The sequence below is a fragment of the Mus caroli genome, unplaced genomic scaffold (genome assembly GCF_978045245.1).
Source record: "Mus caroli unplaced genomic scaffold, Mus_caroli_1 scaffold_6, whole genome shotgun sequence".
NCBI lineage: Eukaryota > Metazoa > Chordata > Mammalia > Rodentia > Muridae > Mus > Mus caroli.
Window position 1 is genome coordinate 148,908,625 of NW_028227261.1, and position 20,169 is coordinate 148,928,793.

Genomic DNA, 20,169 nt, shown 5'->3' on the forward strand with positions numbered 1-20,169 from the left:
TCTACCTGTTTGATTATGTTATCCTGTTTTTCTTTAAGGATTTGTAACTCTTTAGCAGTGTTCTCCTGCAATTCTTTAAGGGATTTTTGTGCTTCTTTGAGGGATTTTTGTGCTTCCTCTTTATTGTCTTCTGCCTTTTTAGCAGTGTTCTCCTGCATTTCTTTAATTGTGTTATTAAAATCCTTCTTGAAGTCCTCTATCATCATCAGGAGATATGCTTTTAAATCCGTGTCTAGCTTTTCCGGTGTGTTGGGGTGCCCTGGACTGGGTGAAGTGGGGGTGCTGGGTTCTGATGATGGTGAGTGGTCTTGGTTTCTGTTAGTAAGATTATTACGTTTACCTTTCGCCATCTGGTAATCTCTGGGGTTAGTTGTTATCGTTGTCACTATTTAAAGATTGGAGCAGAAGTTGTGTTCCACTCACCAGCAGTCTCTAAATCCTGCGGCGGGGGTCGTGGGTAGCTGACGGTACCCCGGTGCTGGTCCAGCCGGAAGAGGCTTGTGGTCCTACTCAGGCCGTTTTTCTGCTTCCCTAACTAATGCAGTCTCTGGTCCCGCGTGCAATTGGATTGGAGCAGAAGCTGTGTTCCACTCTCCAGAAGTCTTAAGATCCAGCAGTCCCAAAATCCTGCGGCGGGGGTCGTGGGTAGCTGGCGGGTGTCAGGTAACCCTGCGCTCCCGCTACCCCGGCGCTGATCCTGCTGGATGAGGCCTGTGGCCCTACTCCGGATTAACTCTTAAGAGAGGAACAGTGGTATGTCCGTTCTTAATAGGCCCTATAAGGCCCCACTGCTCTACCTTCCTCACATTTGTTTAATCAGTTTCTTTTGATTGAAATCAGGCTGTAGCTATTGCTTTGAGCTATTCTTTATATACAAAGCAGTTGCTTTTCACCTGAACCTCATTCCAAGTGATGCATTTCACAAGCCACATTCTGCACCATCCTGAGTGTAGACACTGGTGCAGGTTTACCTTATTCTGCATGAAGGCACCACTGCCATGTCCAGCACCACCCATGAAGTGCATTCCCAGAGTCAGAAGCCATTACCCTATAAAATTATCAATCTAGACGGAGACCATGTGAGTACATAGGAATGCCATGAAAGCAAGGCCTGAGAATTTATGAATGAACTAGACCAAACAAATAATGTCAGACCCTTACCTGGAACCCATAAGTGAAGGCCACGTAGCACTCTGGTGGCCCCAGACCCCACTGGCCTGTCATATGACCACTAATATTTAAGTCAAAGGAAGTTAGTAGAGAACTCCTGACTGTAATGGTGCTTTCAGATCAACTCAGTCTCTGCTACTGTCACAGCATAATTCACAAATTGCCATCCATTCATCCATCCATCCATCTATCCATCCATCCATCCATCCATCCATCCATCCATCCATCCATCCATTTGTCCATTCAAACCCACTACTGTGGTTGTTATCCATAGTCTTTTTAACTTGCATTTCTTCTCCAGGGCATTCTCACCTCAGCATCTGGACTAGTCTAAAGATTTCCCTAACTCTGTGGCAGGGATCAAGCCTGTGACCCTTCAGCTCAGCTGGGTTCATTATTGGCATTTATCCATCCCTTTGAAGCTGAATGTGCTTCCTTCTTTTGCCTCAGGAAAGCCTCTTTTACCTGCTTGAACTGTGCTTCAGTCTCTTTAAAATGTGTCGAGCCTATAGCACACAGAGAGAGAGAGAGAGAGAGAGAGAATTACTGTGGGATATGTAATGTGTGAGCTGAGAATTAATATTAGTAATTAAGATTGGAACAAAAGAACCCATGTTTGCCCCTGTCAGCTATCAAGAAAAAGCAAGCAAGACTACTTGGCAGACTGAAACCAAGGAAACTGGCAAAGCTTCTGAATTTATTATTATTCAATAAAGTCTGACACTGGGGGAAAGACACAGATATGTCAGTGTGTGTTGCTGACATCCAGTGCTCCTCTATGGAATTTTAAATATTAAGGAGCAGGACCGTGATGCTTTCCCCCTTCTTTTGCATGATATTTCAAACCTAAGGAGGGCAATTGTGATATTTCCTTCTTTATTGGAATTAATGTGTTACTGAGGACACGGGAAGGAAGCCCAAAGCTAATTATGGGGAAGGTCTTCAGTGACCTAATTGCTAACTAGCTACCAAGTGTGAGGGAATCACTAAGAAGGCTTCTGAAAAAGTGAAAAGGCACACTTTGTCCATGAACACATGCCAGCTTCACCAGAGGGTTCTGGGCTTGAGATCTTTGTTTGCTATGTAATCTTTGATCTATTACTTAACTCATGCACTGTAACAGGAAACAATGACACTTGGCATATAGTGTAAAGATGAAAGACAATCTGTAAAGTATTGCTCAATGTCAGCTCTCAATTCCCAGAAACTATTGCTAATTTTCTTATCAGGCCCACTGTTGTTAGATGGTATTTACCTCTTCTGGCAAGGAAGAATAAAAAAGACAGGGACAGGTTGGAATCTGAGAGTAAGGACCTTAAGAGGCTGTTTCCATCAAGAGATGTATGAATGACTCACGATGGATAGTTTTGATTTCCTTTTTATTATCTTGGGGAAGGACACTTCATTACTTCTCAGGGACCTTTATTCAGTGTCTCATTGTCTTAGTGGCGATGGACCTCATCCTGCAGTCAGCAGAAACCTGGTTTCATGGATCTTGTTTCCACACATTTAGCCCCAAGGAGAAAAGAGAGGCAACTCTGTGAGGATTTCTGCTGAGGAGCCATCACCTGGAATCCCAAGAATCCGCACTCTCTCCAGTGTCCCAGGCCAACTGACCCTAGGGCCTCTGCACTCTTCCTAGATCTCAGTTCGAAGACACTGCCATCTTTGCTTCAGTTTTACTATACAGGTATAATCTTGTTCACATCTAGTTAAAAGCTCACCCTTGTCTTCATAGAGAGCTGAACTATTACAGGATCCTAGGAAGAGACATCACAGGCCTGTTAAAGATTGAAAAAAAGAAAACAAAAGATTATTTTGAGGATATGCTAACAAATCTCAGGGCTTCTTTAGAAAAAACTTCCAGCCACTGGAAAAGACCCCTGGGTACTCATCATGGTGATCCAGGATATTTGCCAAGGGGACTTCTGGAGTTGTCAGTTTTCAATTCACAGAAACTATTATCAATAGCTCTTCTCTGTTCCAAGGTCTCAGCTTTCTCTATTAAAGAAGGAATTTTCCCATTCTTTCTTCTACAAACCACTGGATATCTAGATTTTGATGTATATCAAAGAATAATTTTTATTAAGTTACCCTTTCTCTGAACATAAGCCATCTCAAAATTGTCCATTGAGGTCCATGTAATTTTGGTTCAAAGGTTTGTAATTGACTTTTGGTTTCATTATATTATTTATCATATTATTATGAGGTACACTTAAAAGAAAAGGGAGTTCTCTTTTCAGAGACTATGTAATAATTACAGTTGTATGATATACCATTTTAATTCTATGCATCTCTAGTTTTATCTATCTGATAAAATGACTGGAAATGAATAAAATTAAGTTTTTGTTGTTTGCCAAAATACACTACCAGCGGAAAATACTAACTTCAAAATCAATTCATAGGCAACCACATGTCCTAGTGATGAGCTGTTTCCTGTCAGTTCCAAGGTCACCTTTCCCACCTGCTTTTTTCTTCATAGTGGACACATGTTCATCCTTTTCAGAACACTGAACAGCAGGCATGCAGCAGGAGATGGCCTCAATGGAAGTCAATGGACTTGTGAATTGAGGCGAGGGACCTACTGGAGCTTTGGCATAGCTGTGTGTTTAGAACTACTCCAATCCAGCCTGGTGCTTGTTCTGTGGTCTTTCAATGGAAATCAGCATTTTATGGCTAGGATATGTCAAATCCCTCTTTAGGTCCCTGTGAAGAGTCCTCTCATCCACTGCTGCTCTGCACACTCCCGTACTGGTTGGTGTCTGGTGCATCCCGACATTGGGTTGACAGCATACCAGCACAAACTCCAGCAAGCCAGTCAAGGTCCCAGTGTCAGGAATAAAGCCATACATTTGCAAGCCGTAGGCCTGTCTGTATCTTTATATTCCTTTGGTATTCCCCCTAAGGTCTAGGGTTCAAGAGAATGGTGTTTTCGCATCTTCTGTATCAGATGTTAATTTATCATTTATATGAAGGTTCTATGGTTTTCTTCTCCTAGATAGTTTTAGGTAACCCACAGTAATGTGTCTCTCCTAGGTCTTTGGCTGTATGAGGCATCATTGATTGAAGACCTTAAGTAATGCTGTGATGTAAGATCCCAGCGTTCAAGCCTTTCAGTGCTCTCACATTTCACATTTCCTTTCAGTGCTCTCAGCCCACAATGGAGAACATAGGGACACTAGGACAGGTTACTCCCTGGTTGATGAGAGTGCATTTAATGGGTAGCCCTGGATAAAGAATTCCCCCTGCAGATTTCTTCTGTATTAGTCTCAAAGATTTATCCCATCCAAGCTTTTCTTTCCTATTTTATCCAGACTAGTTCATCTCTCCTAACACCTTACCCGCTTGTTCTCAAATCAGTTTTTTCACAAACCTCTCATAACTCTAGATTTAATCTCTTCTTCTCAGAGAACCTAAAAAAGGGCACTTAAGTCAGAGATTGGATGAGTTAGTACAGCAAAGTCTGTACTAAGTTCCTAATACTCAGAACACTGGTGTTCACTTCATTAGTCAAGCATTGGAAACTTTTAGGGTGTCTCTGGAGGTGCCAAGACAGACAGTGATCTGTGGAGATATGGGAATAAAAACTTGGTTCAGATTGATTTCATCAATCTGGATCAAACTGTAGAGAATCTGATGCCAGGCAGTTTATTACCATCATATTTAAACCCAGTATAATTTGAAGAAAAGTTGTCTGGTGTAACAAAATCCATGGTGTACAACGAAGCATAACTACATTAAAATTAAACTCAAGGTACATGTTATTTCTTCCAAGAAGATGGGTTCTGAAGCCAGCACTTAGGAAAGGATCTGATGTAGTCTTGGTCATATAGATAGAGTAGAGGTTATTTGGCTATTATCCACTTCTGGTCCTGTTTATAGGAGCTTGGGGAGCCTCTGACTATGCAGATAACATAGGGGTCATTTAGACTATTAGGTATCTCTAGTCCTGGTTGTGGGAACTTGGAGGAGCCCCTGGCTATACAGGTAATGTAAAAGTCATTTAGTTTACTAGCCACATCTTGTCCTGGTTGTGGGAGCTTGATATGACCTGGGTCAACAAATACTATAAATCACCGGGCTATTAAAAACTCCATTTCCCAGATTTCTAGATGGAAGAACAGGTTATACATTGATTACCTTGAGAGGACAACTCTGTGTGCTTACCATTCCTAGTTTTCCTGAAAATCTATGGGCATAAAGACCTTTGAGATCCCAACAAATTTTGTCTCTAAAGGGACCACTGTGAAGCAATCTGGGTCTCTTGCTATGTTGAAGAAGAAATGATTATTGCAGGAGATAAATTTCCCAATTTCATTGCTGGCCCAGCTTGTCCCTTTTCATTTCTCCTGAGATAAGGAGTATCTCAGGCTTCCTCTGCCCCCTAGAACAGACTGCCTAGAAACCTCTCACCTAGCCAGCCCAATGGCTCCTGCATAAACTCCAGGATAGATTATGCTTTGAGTCTCAAACCCTTCTGCCTTAGGAAACTTTTTTAATTCTTTGATGTTAGCTGGCCATGAACCCTAGGTTTCTATAATATGAGTAAGATGGCTGTTTTGCTCACTTTGGTCCATTGAGCCCTCTGACTCACTAGACACATGCAGATGAACAAACTGAGATGACTTGTGGAGAGCCATGCTGCAAGCAATCACCATTATAAGATGGCACTGGCCTCCGCTGTGCCTAACTAGTAAACAAGCCTTGTATGCAGGTGCGAGAGTGAACTCACGCCTAGTCACTGCCCATCTCTGGGCGTAGTAATGGGGTGATGGGCGAGCAACGAATCAGGAGCTGACACACCACATCAGGTGCTGAAATGCCATGGCTGAGGGCTATATAAGCAACGCCATTTTCCGGGGTCTGGGTCTTCCCTTCTGAAGAAGCAATAAAGTTTTTTGCTGCAGAAGAATCCGGTTGTCCGAGTGTGTTCTTGCGGGGGGGAGAATGGTAGCTTGGGACAAGTGGCGCCAAGGAACCTGGGAACTTTATACCATCACACCGGTTCAAGGGAGATCCCCCGTTCACGGGGCAGAATCAGAACTGCAGGACATTAAGGCTCTGTAAGGTATATACAGTCTTGAAATTTCTCCAGAGTTAGACGCCCACCCTTTTGATTGTTTTCACGGCGATTATTCCTTCCCTTTCGGTTTCGTTTTGCTTCCACCGCTGGAACTGCTGACTGGTTCTCAGTTGCAGTCAGGCCTGGACAGTGACCAGTATGGGAATCTCCCACTCTGTAGTAATGGCCTTACGGTTGGTCTTGAAGCAGTGCGGCCTGAAAATCGCCACTAAGACTATAGAGGGATTTGTCAGGGAGATAGACCGTGTGGCACCATGGAATGCTTGCTCAGGGTCATTAACTGTTGCCTCATGGGACAAACTGAAAGGAGATCTAGTTAGGGAACAGCAGAACATCAAACTTAAAGCAGGGGCCATGCCATTGTGGAAACTGGTAAGATCGTGCTTAACAGACGAGGATTGTAAGCAAATGGTTGAGGCAGGGCAGAAGATCCTGGAGGAGGTTCAAGACAGTCTATCAGAGACAGAGTGGGGAGAGAGAGAAGAGTTGAGAGGAAACAAGGTGCACTGAAGAATAAAGGCCTTTCCATGGGCCTTGAGCCCGAGGAAAAGAGAAATAAGGGGAAAAAATGCCCTGGGAGAGCTTAGAAAAAGGGATGGAAAGGGAGAGAAGAGAGATGGAGCTGGGGAGGCACATAAGGAAAGGAGCCTCTACCCGCCATTAGATGAGTTCAAGGCAGAATTAAAGCCTTTATTTGATATATTAGAGGGAGATACCCACATCTCCTCCCACAGAGCACTTACCCTAGCTGCATGTCAAGCTTTACAAACTATAGACAAGATGCTCAATTACAACACATTGACAAGTCAAAGTCATTTGAATTGTGCATATTAAAAACTGCACAGTTGCCAACAGCAGTCTTGTGGCAAAATGGACCCTTATTGTGGGTCCACCCTAATGCTTCCCCTGCAAAAATCATTGAGTGGTAACCTAATGCAGTTGCTCAACTTGCACTTTGGGGGATAAAAGCAGCCATTACTCATTTTGGGAAAGAACCTCATATGCTAATTGTGCCTTATACCTCTGCTCAAGTTCAAACCCTGGCAGCAACAACTAATGATTGGGCAGTCTTGGTTGCCTCCTATTCAGGACAAATTGATAATCATTATCCAAAACATCCAATTTTACAGTTTGCCTTAAGCCAAGCCATAGTGTTTCCAGTAGTAACAGCCAAACACCCACTTCTGGATGGGGTAGTAGTGTATACAGATGGATCCAAATCTGGTATAGGTGCATATGTAGTAAATGGTCAAGTAACATCTAAACAATATAATGAACCCCAAGTTGTAGAGTGTTTGGTAGTTCTAGAGGTCCTTGAAACTTTTCCAGGACTGCTCAATATTGTATCTGATTCCTTATATGTGGTTAATGAAGTTAATACGCTTGAAGTTGCTGGCTTAATTAGACCCTCTAGCAAGCTTGTTCACATCTTTCAGCAAATTCAGTCAGCCCTGTTACATAGAAGACATCTTGTGTATATTACTCATGTTAGGGCTCATTCTGGCCTTGCTGGCCCCATGTCTCATGGAAATGACTTGGCAGACAAAGCCACTAGAATCGTGGCTGCTGCTCTGTCCTCGCAGGCAGAGGCTGCAAGGGAGTTTCATAAATACTTCCACGTGACGGCTGAAACATTACGCCGCCGTTTCACTTTAACCAGGAAGGAAGCTCGTGACATTGTCACCCAATGTCAAAACTGTGGTCAATTTCTGCCTACTCCTCATGTAGGGGTAAACCCCCGAGGCATCAGGCCGTTACAGGTCTGGCAAATGGATGTCACTCATATTTCCTCCTTTGGAAGAAATCAATATTTACATGTTTCCATTGACACCTGCTCTGGTGTTATGTTTGCTACACCTTTACCAGGTGAGAAAGCCTCACATGTTATACAGCACTGTTTAGAAGCGTGGAGTGCTTGGGGAAAGCCCACAATTCTTAAAACGGATAATGGGCCAGCATATACCTCTACTAAATTTCAGCAATTTTGTCATCAAATGGATGTCACTCACCTGACTGGCCTTCCTTATAATCCTCAAGGACAAGGCATTGTGGAATGTGCCCACTGTACACTCAAGTCTTATTTTATAAAACAAAAGGGGGGAGTTGATGACACTCTGCCCTCAGTGCCAAGAGTAGCTGTATCTATGGCACAGCACTCTTTATATTTAATTTTTTGAATCTTGATGAGCAAGGTCGCTCTGCAGCCAATTGACATAGCTCAGACCCTGATAGATCAAAAGAAATGGTGAAATGGAAGGATGTCTTATCTGGTCTGTGGAAAGGCCCGGATCCTATTTTGATAAGATCCAGGGGAGCTGTTTGTGTTTTTCCACAGAGTGAAGACAACCCATTTTGGCTGCTGGAATGGCTCACCCGAAAGATAATAATCAAGGATGGTGTGGAAGATGCTGACCTCCCGAGGACTGCTCCTGATCCTGACAATGCTGAACTTGTATCAGGTTCCTAGTATGATGGGCGAACAGAGATGGGCCATTCTCTCGACTTTCCCTAAACCAATGCCAGTTCACCATGATTCTATAGTTTTTCCAAAATTCTTTACTACTAATAAAACATTAGATTTGCCATATCTACCCTATGATCCCACCCGAGCACCATTAGGAGAAAATCGCTCTTTATTAGAACAGGATTCTTTATGTTTTCAAATTAATGGACCAGGAAAATGTATCAACCTCACAGCCCGAGCCTTAGGGATGTTTAATGAGCACCGAGGAGGGTGGGTGAGCACAACCCAAGATACTTCCAACGCAAATATAACCATTACAAATCTGACCTTATGGCAGGAGGCATTGGGTTAATGGTACATTTCTACCTCCTAACTTTTCAGACAAAGAACGTCCTCCCCAACCAAAAATAGCCCCTCATTGTAGCTTGGAAGATGAAAGGCTGATTCTGCCTTGGTTTGATTGTCAATCCTTCATCACTCGTTGGGCAGATCAGAGTAAAACCTTTTCCTTTTCTCCCAACATGATAGATGATCCAGAGAAGGAATTTGTTATGAAAAAGGGACTTTTCATACAGGACTTTAGAGTGCATCCCTTTCACAAGTGGGTGCTTTGTGGAGTCAATGGCAGTTGTACAGAACTCAATCCTTTGATCTTTATCCAGGGAGGAGCAGTTGGAAAGGCTTCTTTTACTGGCATCTCAAGATTTGCTCAGTATTGGGGAATACATGCTGCCTCCCTGGACTCTTATGGATATACTAATACCAGTGTAGAGATCACTGGGTTCAATAAAACTTTGGTAAACCAGATTAATTATCCACCTACCCCAGTCTGTGTTTACCCCCCTTTCTTGTTTATTCTTTCAAATGATTCATTTGAAGTCTGTTTCAATGATTCTTGTTGGATTTCTCAATGTTGGGATGTAAGAAAGGATACCCGTGCCATGGTGGCACGGATCCCACGTTGGATCCCTGTTCCGGTGGAAACACCCTCCACCTTATCCCTGTTTTGACAAAAGAGAGATTTTGGCATTACTGCTGCTGCAATCATAGCAATTTCAGCCAGTGCAGCTGCTGCTACAGCTGCAGGGTATGCTATGGCTAGTACGGTTCAATTAGGCACAAAATTAAGTCAGCTTTCAACAGATCTGACTGATGCCATCACTGTCCAAACTTCTGCTAGTGCCAAGTTAAAGGGAGGGCTGATGATTTTGAATCAGCACCTTGACCTGGCAGAGGAACAGATAGGCTTCCTATACCAGATGGCCCAGTTGGGTTGTGAAAGAAAGTTGGGTGCTCTGTGTATTACCAGTGTACAATATGAAAATTTTACTCGTGCAGCTAATCTGTCTAGACAGCTTTCCTTGTATCTTGCAGGAAATTGGTCCGGGGGATTCAATGATACTCTTGAGGCCCTGAGGGTGGCAGTTTTAAAGATCAACTCAACGCGAGTGGACCTGTCATTGACAGAGGGCCTCTCCTCCTGGATTTCATCTGCATTTTCTTATTTTAAGGAATGGGTGGGAGTAGGTTTATTTGGTGTTGCCACCTGCTGTGGACTTGTGTTCATGCTCTGGTTGGTTTGCAAGCTCAGAACCCAACAAACAAATGACAAGGTGGTGATAGCTCAAGTACTTGCTGCCATTGAGCAAGGGGCCTCCCCTGAAATCTGGCTATCTATGCTCAAGACTTAGTTGACATTGGCGGCTGGCCTCTTTTGTAGAGTTTGCCCTAGGTCATTTAGTAGTTGCTGTCACATAGCACTGAGGTATCCAGGGATGGGCAACTTTCCTCATGCACAGATCAACCTAAGACATGGGGACCAGTGGCGATAGGGTTACCCTATGACAGGAAAGGCTGTGACATAAGAGGAACGACCTAAGACAGGAGCCACAGCGGATGGGCATAATTACACAGATCTAGTCCAGCCTCATTTTAATAAAATAAAAAGGGGGAGATGTGGAGAGCAATGCCGCAAGCAATCGCCATTATAAGATGGCGCTGGCCTCCGCTGTGCCTAACTAGTAAACAAGCCTTGTATGCAGGTGCGAGAGTGAACTCACGCCTAGTCACTGCCCATCTCCGTGCGTAGTAATGGGGTGATGGGTGAGCAACAAATCAGGAGCTGACACGCCACATCAGGTGCTGAAACGCCATGGCTGAGGGCTATATAAGCAACGCCATTTTCCGGGGTCTGGGTCTTCCCTCCTGAAGAAGCAATAAAGCTTTTTGCTGCAGAAGAATCCGGTTGTCCGAGTGTGTTCTTGCCGGGGAGAATGGTAGCTTGGGACAATGACTGGTTTGATGCCATTCCACATGTGTTTGGTCCTTGGTACTGACTCCCAAGCCTCTCTTCCTCCCACTGGTTTTTCAAGAACTCAGGTAACTGATGATGAGAAACAGGTCTCTCTCTCGCCCTGCTCATTTCTGATGTGATTTGCCATATTTTGCACCCCATAACATTAGGCGCTCATTACTCTCTCCTTCTTTTTGTCTTTCATTGTGATCTATGGATTAAAAACAGGGTCTCACCAATGAATGCTTGACAAGTTCTCTAGCACTGAACTACACCCAGTGCTGACTTCCACTAAGAAACTGATTGCAACAGTTTTGCTGTTGATAAAAATGTTACAAGGACTGTTTTTCCATGGAACCCAGCTAGATACTTTTGGAGCCTTCTAAATCAATTCAGAGAATATGGCTAAACATGCTGACTGAATCAAAGCCTAGGTGTCGGGGTTGTTGATGTACATTCTGGAGTCTGCATTCAAGGAGCAACAGTTTCACCTTGAAAATGCAACCTGAACAGAGTTTGCTGCAGGTTAGTTCACTGTCTCTATTACATCTCTGCCACAGAAGAGACAGTTTTTGCAAGCAGAAAAAGTTTGGGACTTACAGGCACAAGCACACATTTAAGCATAAATCATTCTCAAGAAGCCTCCAAAAGTGGTAGCTTTGATGAGTGTGCTCTGCCATATGTCATTTAAACCATTAAAAGAAAATGATGATTTTTAAAGAATTAAAAGTGGATGTGGATCCAATCGGTAGTTACAGAAACAAGTGCCGTTTTAAAGTCTATTGCTGAAAACATTGTGCTAAGCAGAAATGGCAGCTAAGAAATCGATTTCTTTGACAAAGAGAAACCTTTTGTCTTCTCAGCTTTCAGTGGCATGGAACGAGGATTCTGAAATGTACAAGAGTGCAGGATACTTTCTTCTTTTGGCTGGAAGCCAAATATAGAGTTTCATATCATATTCAATTTGCCTCTAAACTTCTCTTTTCCCCTGCTTCACATAAGCCTGCCTGGTGGGAATGACTTCTGCACCTGACAGAGTGGGTATATCCATGAGGACATTACCTCACCATCTTGTCACATGATGACCACATATCTACTGATTTTCCACACCACACAGGGGACTGTGGCCTACTCTCTTTCCACTCCCTAGAGGAGGGACTGGGGATTCTTAAGTGTTTGAGAGATGCCAAATTGGCTCCAGATGAACACAGTTCAGAGGGGCTAGACACATTTTCATTTTAAAATTACATTTCTTATTTTATCTGTGTATGTATGTCACTCAAGGATGGGAGCATGCATACCACAGAATGCTTGTGGAGGTCAGGGGAGAGACAGCGGAAAGGAATTGGTTTTTTCCTTCAACCATGTGGGTCCCAAGGCTCAAACTCAGGTATCATGCTTGGTTCCAGTAACTTGACTCATGAAGTCATCTTGCTGGCCCAAATATACTTTGGTTTGCTTAATTTATTTGTATAGTTGAATGCATGGCAGAGTCATACATAAAGATCAGAGGACAACCTTCTTTTTTTTCCTTTTCTCCTTTTTATTGAAAATAGATTCTTTTCTCATAAACTATATCATGATTACAGTTTCCCTCCCTATACTCCTCCCAGCCCCTCTCCACCTTATTTCCTATCTGGATCCACTCCTTTTCTGTGTCTCACTAGAAAAGAACGGGTATGTAAAAGATAAATGACTAAACATGACAAAAGAAAAATTCTTTTATATAGAATTTGCCACAGCAACCCAGCAGGAGGAAAGAGTCCCAGGAGCAGGCACAAGAGTCAGAGCCCACTTGTTCTCATAGTCAGGAGACCCATAAAAATACTAAACTAATAGCTATATGAAAGGGACTTGGTAGAGACCCATGTAGGCCCTATGGTTGGTGCTTCAGTATCTGTGAGCTCAAATGTGTCTTCCTTAGTTGATTCAGTGGGCCATATTCTCCTGGTATCCTTCACACACCCCTAGACATTACAATCTTTCTGCCTCCTTTTCTGTGAGATTTCCTGAGCTCTGAGGGGAGAGAGATTTGATGGAGATCTCTAATTTAGAATCTCTTCCAAATACTGTCTGGCTATGGGTCTCTGCATATGTTCCCATCTGCTTCCAGAAGAAGCCTCTTTGAAAATGATTGAATAAGGCACTGATCTATAAGTATAACAGAATATCACTAGGAATTATTTTATTGTTTTTTTTTCCATGTATATTTGATTTTACCCTAGACTTCTGGGCTACCTAGTTTCTGGATCTTGGTTATCTAAGCAACATTGTGTATGTATTCCTTCTTATGAAGTGGGTTTAAGTCAAGTCAGTCATTAGTTGACTCTCCCATGTGTTCTGTGCCATCATTGCCCTACCATATTTTGCAGGCAGGATAGATTGTAGGTCACATGTTTCATGGATGGGTTGGTATCCACATTTCTCTTTCAGTAGCATGGAGAGTACATTTATGCATCTAAGAGACTGGAATGTAGGAGGAAAGGCTTCATGTGTATACCAGCTCAACCTCTCCATGTTCAGGGAGCTGTGTGGATATAGTACTAGGCAAGCCTAGTATGAAGCCCTGCTGTCAGCTCACAGAGAACAATCCTTTGTCTTAGCATCAGCTTGGGTTGTTTTGGGATTACCATGGGACCCCCATGGCCAACAAATCAGTGAATGCAATCCAGTCCCTCCACTGGAATCTTTTCCTGGCTACAAGATATGGCTTGTAGCTCTGTACCTCCCATTATTAACATTATTAGCATCACCTTCATAGATTCCAGGAAGTTTTCTGTACACTAGGTTTCCATCACATCTCCCAAATGCCTCCAAATTCCAGCCCAGAGGACAACTTTCAGGAGTCAGTTCTCTCTTTCTACCATGAGACAATGAGAAGTGACTGATCTGGCTGCACGGATAAAACTTCAATGTCCTATGCAAAGATGACTGTCATTCACCAGCCATAATCTAGATACGTTCTTAGTACCCCCATGGTTTTCATTTCATGATAGCTATATTTACCATCACCTCATGCCTGAGAGATAACAGTTTTCATGCAAATATGATTCTGACTTACTTGTTAAACATTTGCACATGTGTGCCTGTATATAGCAGTTTTCAATAGATACTGAACAAATGGCATTAATAGCAGGTATAGATCAGAAAAAAGAAGCATTTCACAGTAGAGTAAGGGGGGCATGGAAGGCAGCGGTGGTGAGTCGATGGACAGAGCCTTAGAGTGAGATCTACTCAAGGTTCATCCAGGAATCACTGATCTAGAGAAACCTGGAACTCCATCTGCAGAGGGACCTAGTTACAAGGTCACTGGCAATGGGATGCTTCAAAGCTGAGGGGTTCTTAAAAAGCAGGAGCTAAGATCCATGTTTAATCAGAAACTTTCTAAAACTGTCTCGGTAGATGGTGCTGCACTAATTATTAACTTGATTGGAATGTTGAAATGTGACCCTGCCTAGGACCTGTCTCCTAGGCCTGCTTCTCTCACCTTCTCATCCCAAATAGCACAGCTACATAGTCCTAATTCCAATCAAGTTGCTCTTTGGAAAATGTGTTTATGTTTTCCTTGCTAATAAGAGCAATAGCTAAGCTTGGTATGATGGTGTGTACCTACAATCCGAGTGTTTGATGAAGGTGAGGTCAAACTGAGTTACAAAATCTTAACAAACACAAACAAAACAAAACAACAAAACCCCCCAAAGACCAAAACTTCCAAAACAAGACACAAAATTCAATTGTGTATCATGAAGGAGAGAGAAAAAAATTAAAAGGAAAGTAATATGCTAGGCAATCCTTTACAGCACTGAACACAACTCAGTCCTTGCTTCACAGCCTACATAGGCTAAAAGTTGGCATTCTTTTGGGAAAGTTGTCTCTGCTGCCCTGTCCCTGTGTCTCAAGAACAAGACTAGCCCTCAGAAAATACCCTAAGATCCCAAAGGAGAAAGATGAGATAGATGAAGTAGCTGGAACAGCCCAAAGCTAGAGCTACATTCTAAAGGGCTAGCACTTAGAGCCAAGGTGCTAGGCTTTCAAAAAGACTTTAAAATCCTATGATCAACTGAATCAAGTGTATAATCTTCAGGCTGTTTAATCACCCCTAATTAACCTCTTATTTTCTCAAGATCCAGTTTTGAGGTAATTATTAATCTATTTCAAATACAAATTTAGCTTTTCCCATTTGTCAGGGTATTTGTTTGTTTGCTTGCTTGTTTTAAAACAGACACTATTTTCAGTGTCATGAGTGATTTAGGGTCAAAGAGCCTAGAAGGTCCCAGATATCTTTATCACATTCACAGAATGAAAAATGTGCTTTAGATTTGAAATACATGCCAGTAGCTAACAAGATTTTTCAACTCATTACAGCAAAAATTGTGAAAATGATTGGGAGATGGATGGTTATGAATCAATAAGATGCTGACACTTCCACACCAGTTAAAGTAGATCTCTCTTTTTGTTTATTAGTTCTTCATTCTTGTGTTCCTGGGACCCCATAATCCCAACAGCTGGGAAGCAATAAGATCAGGAACTGCATGATCTCCTAGGATTGATTTTGAAAATAAACTCAAAATATAACCTGCCAGACTCTCCCTGTTGCCATCTAAAGGAAACAGCTGCTTCTGCCTAGACCTTTGCAGTTGATCCCTAAGCGTATCTAACAAGCCATCAGTCACAATCTCCCAACTTTTCTGCATGCTTCTCTTCTCCAAATAGAAATTTCAGAACTATATATTCAAAACTGCAAGAGCTGGTATAATTCTTCAAGTTTCATGATGCCTGTCACATTTGTTTTTTACTTAGCAAACAGTTTAAGAACAGACACTGAAAGCACACAGCTTATCCTCTTTTCTTTCCAGATGGAGCCCAAAACATTTGCCAGTAACACTGCTTTCTCCTGACTTAGAATAGAAGAAATATATAGTGATCCTAATAATTCTCCCCGCTACAGACTATTTTCTGCAATTAACAACGGAAATAACAGAAATGCTGGGAAAACACAGATTCATCAAAATAGCAGAATTTTGTCTTTGTGAGCTGTAATTAGTTCCTATGGCAATTCTATCCTCTGAATTGTATGCTGGATGATATACAATTTCTGGTGTGTGCAGGAAAAATGAATGTATTAGCTCATAAGCATATCGTGACCAGATTATAAATTAGCTTCCCTGGACAATATTCCAGTAATAAAGTCTTTCAGAGAGAAGTCCTTCATCCCAGAAGTGTTTATTCAGGAATCTTGCTTTCTACTCCTTTGCTGATTTTTTGTCTTTGGTGGTGCAATTTTTCACACCATTTTACTTAGGTGTATGCTTAAGTGTAGAGAAAATTCTTCAATTTATTTATGCATCACTTCCTAACCAGCATGATCATTGAAACCAACCATACAGCTTAGAAATACTGATACCAAGGCCGGACTCCAAAGATCCAGGCTATTACCTGGGTGTTGGACAATTTAAAGTCTCCAGTTAGGCTAAGGGTTGGGATACACAGGCTTTGAGCCCTGTTCAGTAGCAAGAGCCGAATGGAAAGCTCAGTATCCCACCTTCCCATCCAGCCAGGGGCACTATAGACTTTTGTCCAAGTGAGAAGTAGAAACCCCGGAAGGATAATCTACTTTCATCTCCTTCACTACAAGGGGTGCGACAAACACCTCATGAATAAAAAGTTTATATTTTCTTTTCTTAGGAATCTTTTCTTATGCTTATTACCTATCTTGTTACTGGTGTATAATAATAATTCCTTAATCAGCCCAAGGTCTCCTAAAAGGAGGTTTTGTTTATGTGATTTGTTTTGTTGGCCTGACTCTTTTGTGGGATTTTTTTTTCCTCCCTATGAGGAATAGCTTTTATACCATAAAATTATGAAGTTTTACCTCTGAGTTGTGTGTCTCTGACAAAGTTTTCCTCATTCTGAAATTATTTTGTCAACAACACAAAAAAGATCTTTTTGAATTTTATTGGCTTTATTTTGATACTTGAAATGTTTATCCTAGCATTATTGTGATATATGCTGTATGACATACTAATTTTATTATTTACCCAGATGTTCAAATCTCCTAGACTGAGTAGTTAATCCCCCCATTTATTTGAAATATCACCATATCAAACGCTAAACTACCATATGTGAAGGTTATTCTACATTGTCAATGTGACTGGATTTAAAATTTCCCAGGAGACCATGGCACACCTGTGAGAGTGTCTGGGAGGGCTTTTCAGAGGGGCTTAACTGAAGGGGAACAACATGCCCTGATGTCAGTAGTCCAGGCATCAGTTGCTGTAATTTAGATCTGCAGTGTCCCCTTGTGACCCATGTGTTGAAGGCTTGTTCCCAGCCCGTGGCACTACTGGGAGGGGGGAACATTTAGAAGTCAGAACTCAGTGGGAAAAAGTTAGGTCATTGAGGGCGTGCCCTTGAGCATGATACTGGGGCCACAGTAGCTTGTCTTGCTTTTGTTGCAGTGAGTTAAGCATCCTCTTTTGTGCTGCACTCCCTGTCATGTAGTCTTACCAGAGAGGTCTGGAACCTGTACAGCTGTGAGCCAAAATTAAATTATCCTCTTTTAAGTTGATTTCTTTGAAATATTTCTATATTATGATTTGTAGCTGATTCATATACTAGCCCAGTGCTAATAATTAATTTATTATAATTATAGTATTACTTGTTATTACATTAATATATTTTATTTTGTATATTTATAATTCCATTCTTATTAATTATAATATAACTTATTGTATTATAAGTTTATGACTAAGATTTGTTACACATTATGACAAGTGTACTATAATTTCTGTTGTTCACTTTGAAGTCCACTCTTCTACTTCTAGGAACTCTGCAAGCTTCTCTGGAGGCTGTGTTGGATTTATTGAATTACAACAGCACATAGTCCTTCAGTGACCCACATCTTACTAATATCTGCTTATACCATGGAAGTCCCAGCATTCGCTGGTACCCATGATCAAACTGCTGCTTCTCAACATTATCAGTTCATCTGCTCTCTGAGGGCATGGGTCAATCCTCTCTTGCCCAGCATCCTTTCCTGATGTCTCCACTGCTTACTCTGTCCCTCAGCTTAGCAATATTGTTTTTTTTTTTCAAAAGGGTTGGTGATTCTTCAAGGACCACTCTGTACCCTATATTATAGTAGTCTGTTCACAGGTAGAAGGGCTAAGACTTAAGCATGCAAAACATTGAAAAGCTATATTTCTGCAATGGATCTTATTTTACTTTAAAGTGTCCATATCATTTGTGAATTGGGAAGGGAAATGCCTTTAAAATTACTATCTAATATCACTTTTAAATTTAAAAAGTCTTAGTGTTCAGTAATCTAATAGCTCCAGTTCCCTTCAGAGCTGATTTTGGTCTATGACTGCCCTTCCTGTCTCCTGTCAAATGGTATTTGAGCCTATAAGAGCTTTTTTGGCTCTGACAGAAAGGATCTCTGCAGAGTCTCTTGTGCTCAGCTCAGGCTTGGCAATGGAAGCTACTATAACCATGCTCACACAGTAGCCATATTTGTGGGGCTTCTCACTCTGGCACCACTAAAAGCCTTTGTAAACGTTTTCCATTTGATGTGCTTGTTGAACAAGGCTTCATTCTGGTACTCTGAAAGCCAAGAGGCCTAAGACTGAGGACATGGGTGTCTTGGATTGCTTGAAAGGCTCTGTGACCTTAGTCAAGTTTACTTTCAGTGCTTTAGACAATTCATATATAAAGCAGATGATGTTGTTGAATGCTGATCTCTGATTGTAATAGCCATTACCGTCTCAATCAGAGCATCTCTGTCGGCTCAGAAGAGACCCTCAAGATAGAGTGTGTTTATGTTGCTGCATTGAAGCAGGGCTTTGGGGAGGGTTATTAGGCCTTTGTATCAGATTTCAGGCAACTATTCCTATACCATTCTGTCAGCTGTATACAATTTAGCTCAAGCTGCATCTGATCTTGTGGTCTGGAGAGTGTTTGTGATCTACATAGTCATGTATAGACTGACTAAAGCTAGCATTCCACCTATGCAGCTCTAGGGAAGTCATTATCTGTCCAGGGCTGAGACTTTCCAGTGGTGCAGCTGTTTGGGGGGGTCACCCACACTTCTGTATATGCCCTCTCACTTGTGCTCTGTAAATGAGCACAATAAACTCAATGGTACCCCAAGCTACACTTAGGTGGAATCATTACATCTGTCTGTTATCCATGCTCTGTCTGGAGTGAATAGACATTTGCTTACTTTTAAACTTACTTTTAACAAGGATTTTCAAATGCTTTGAGCCCCCCCTTCTAGCCAACCATCCAAAGGTAGGGATGAAAAGATGGTAAATAGGATAAGGGAATGCATTTTTATGTACAGATGGATTGTGCCTACTTGGTTATGGCTTTCAATACATGCATTCAATGAGTATGTGCAACTTTATCATTTATTGTTATACTGTTCTACTCCACATCTACCTTAGGTACAGTTATGGTATAAAGAAGCATCAGAATACAGACATTTACTGATGAACTTCCTGAAATAGAAATTTCTGGATGTCATGTGATACAGATTCACGTGGTGAGGCTGATTCAAGTGGTGTTTTGCTTAAGCAAGACCCGTGGGAGGACACATGTTATTTGGAGAAAGTCTAAGTAGGATTCAACAGACAATGACAGAGTACTTACCTAGCTAGCTTTGCAATGCTTCCTTGGTGCCGAATCCTTGTCTTTGCTGATCTTAGCTTCATTGAGGAAGGCATTGCAGAGAACTTCTCCTAGCATCCCAGCTGGTCCTGGTTGCTCCTGCTGACTCCTGCTAGTTCAGCAGAGGCCTAGATGTTTCTTCTGGATTGGGCCATCACTCCTGATTTGTATTTGGTATCCTGATGCAATGGAACCGGACTGCTGATATACTGACAAAGAGAGATTGGAATCACCCCAAGGAACTACTTCTAAACAGGTCCACATCCTCTTTTCCTATTTACCATCTTGTATTCCCTTCTTTTGGATGGTGGACTAGAAGGGGGTGAGGGGCCTAAGCACTTGAAAACCCTTATTAAAAATTGGTTTAGAAAACCTAAGCCTACAATTCACCTTCTTTTCTAACTTAATATGGTAAATAAATAGGATAGTTCTATTTTTACTTCATTTTTTTGTTGCTCGTAGATTATTTGAAATATACATAATGAAGATATT

General features: G+C 41.9%; 1 long non-coding RNA gene across 1 annotated transcript; it reads right to left on the bottom strand.

Moving 5' to 3' along the window:
- Positions 1-1,501: 1,501 nt before the first annotated feature.
- On the bottom strand, positions 1,502-19,877 carry LOC147004432 (uncharacterized). Its single transcript, XR_015047267.1, has 3 exons — positions 19,660-19,877; positions 2,895-2,951; positions 1,502-1,676 (listed from the first exon to the last, which is right to left on the bottom strand). It is a non-coding gene; the product is annotated as an uncharacterized LOC147004432 (long non-coding RNA).
- Positions 19,878-20,169: the final 292 nt, after the last annotated feature.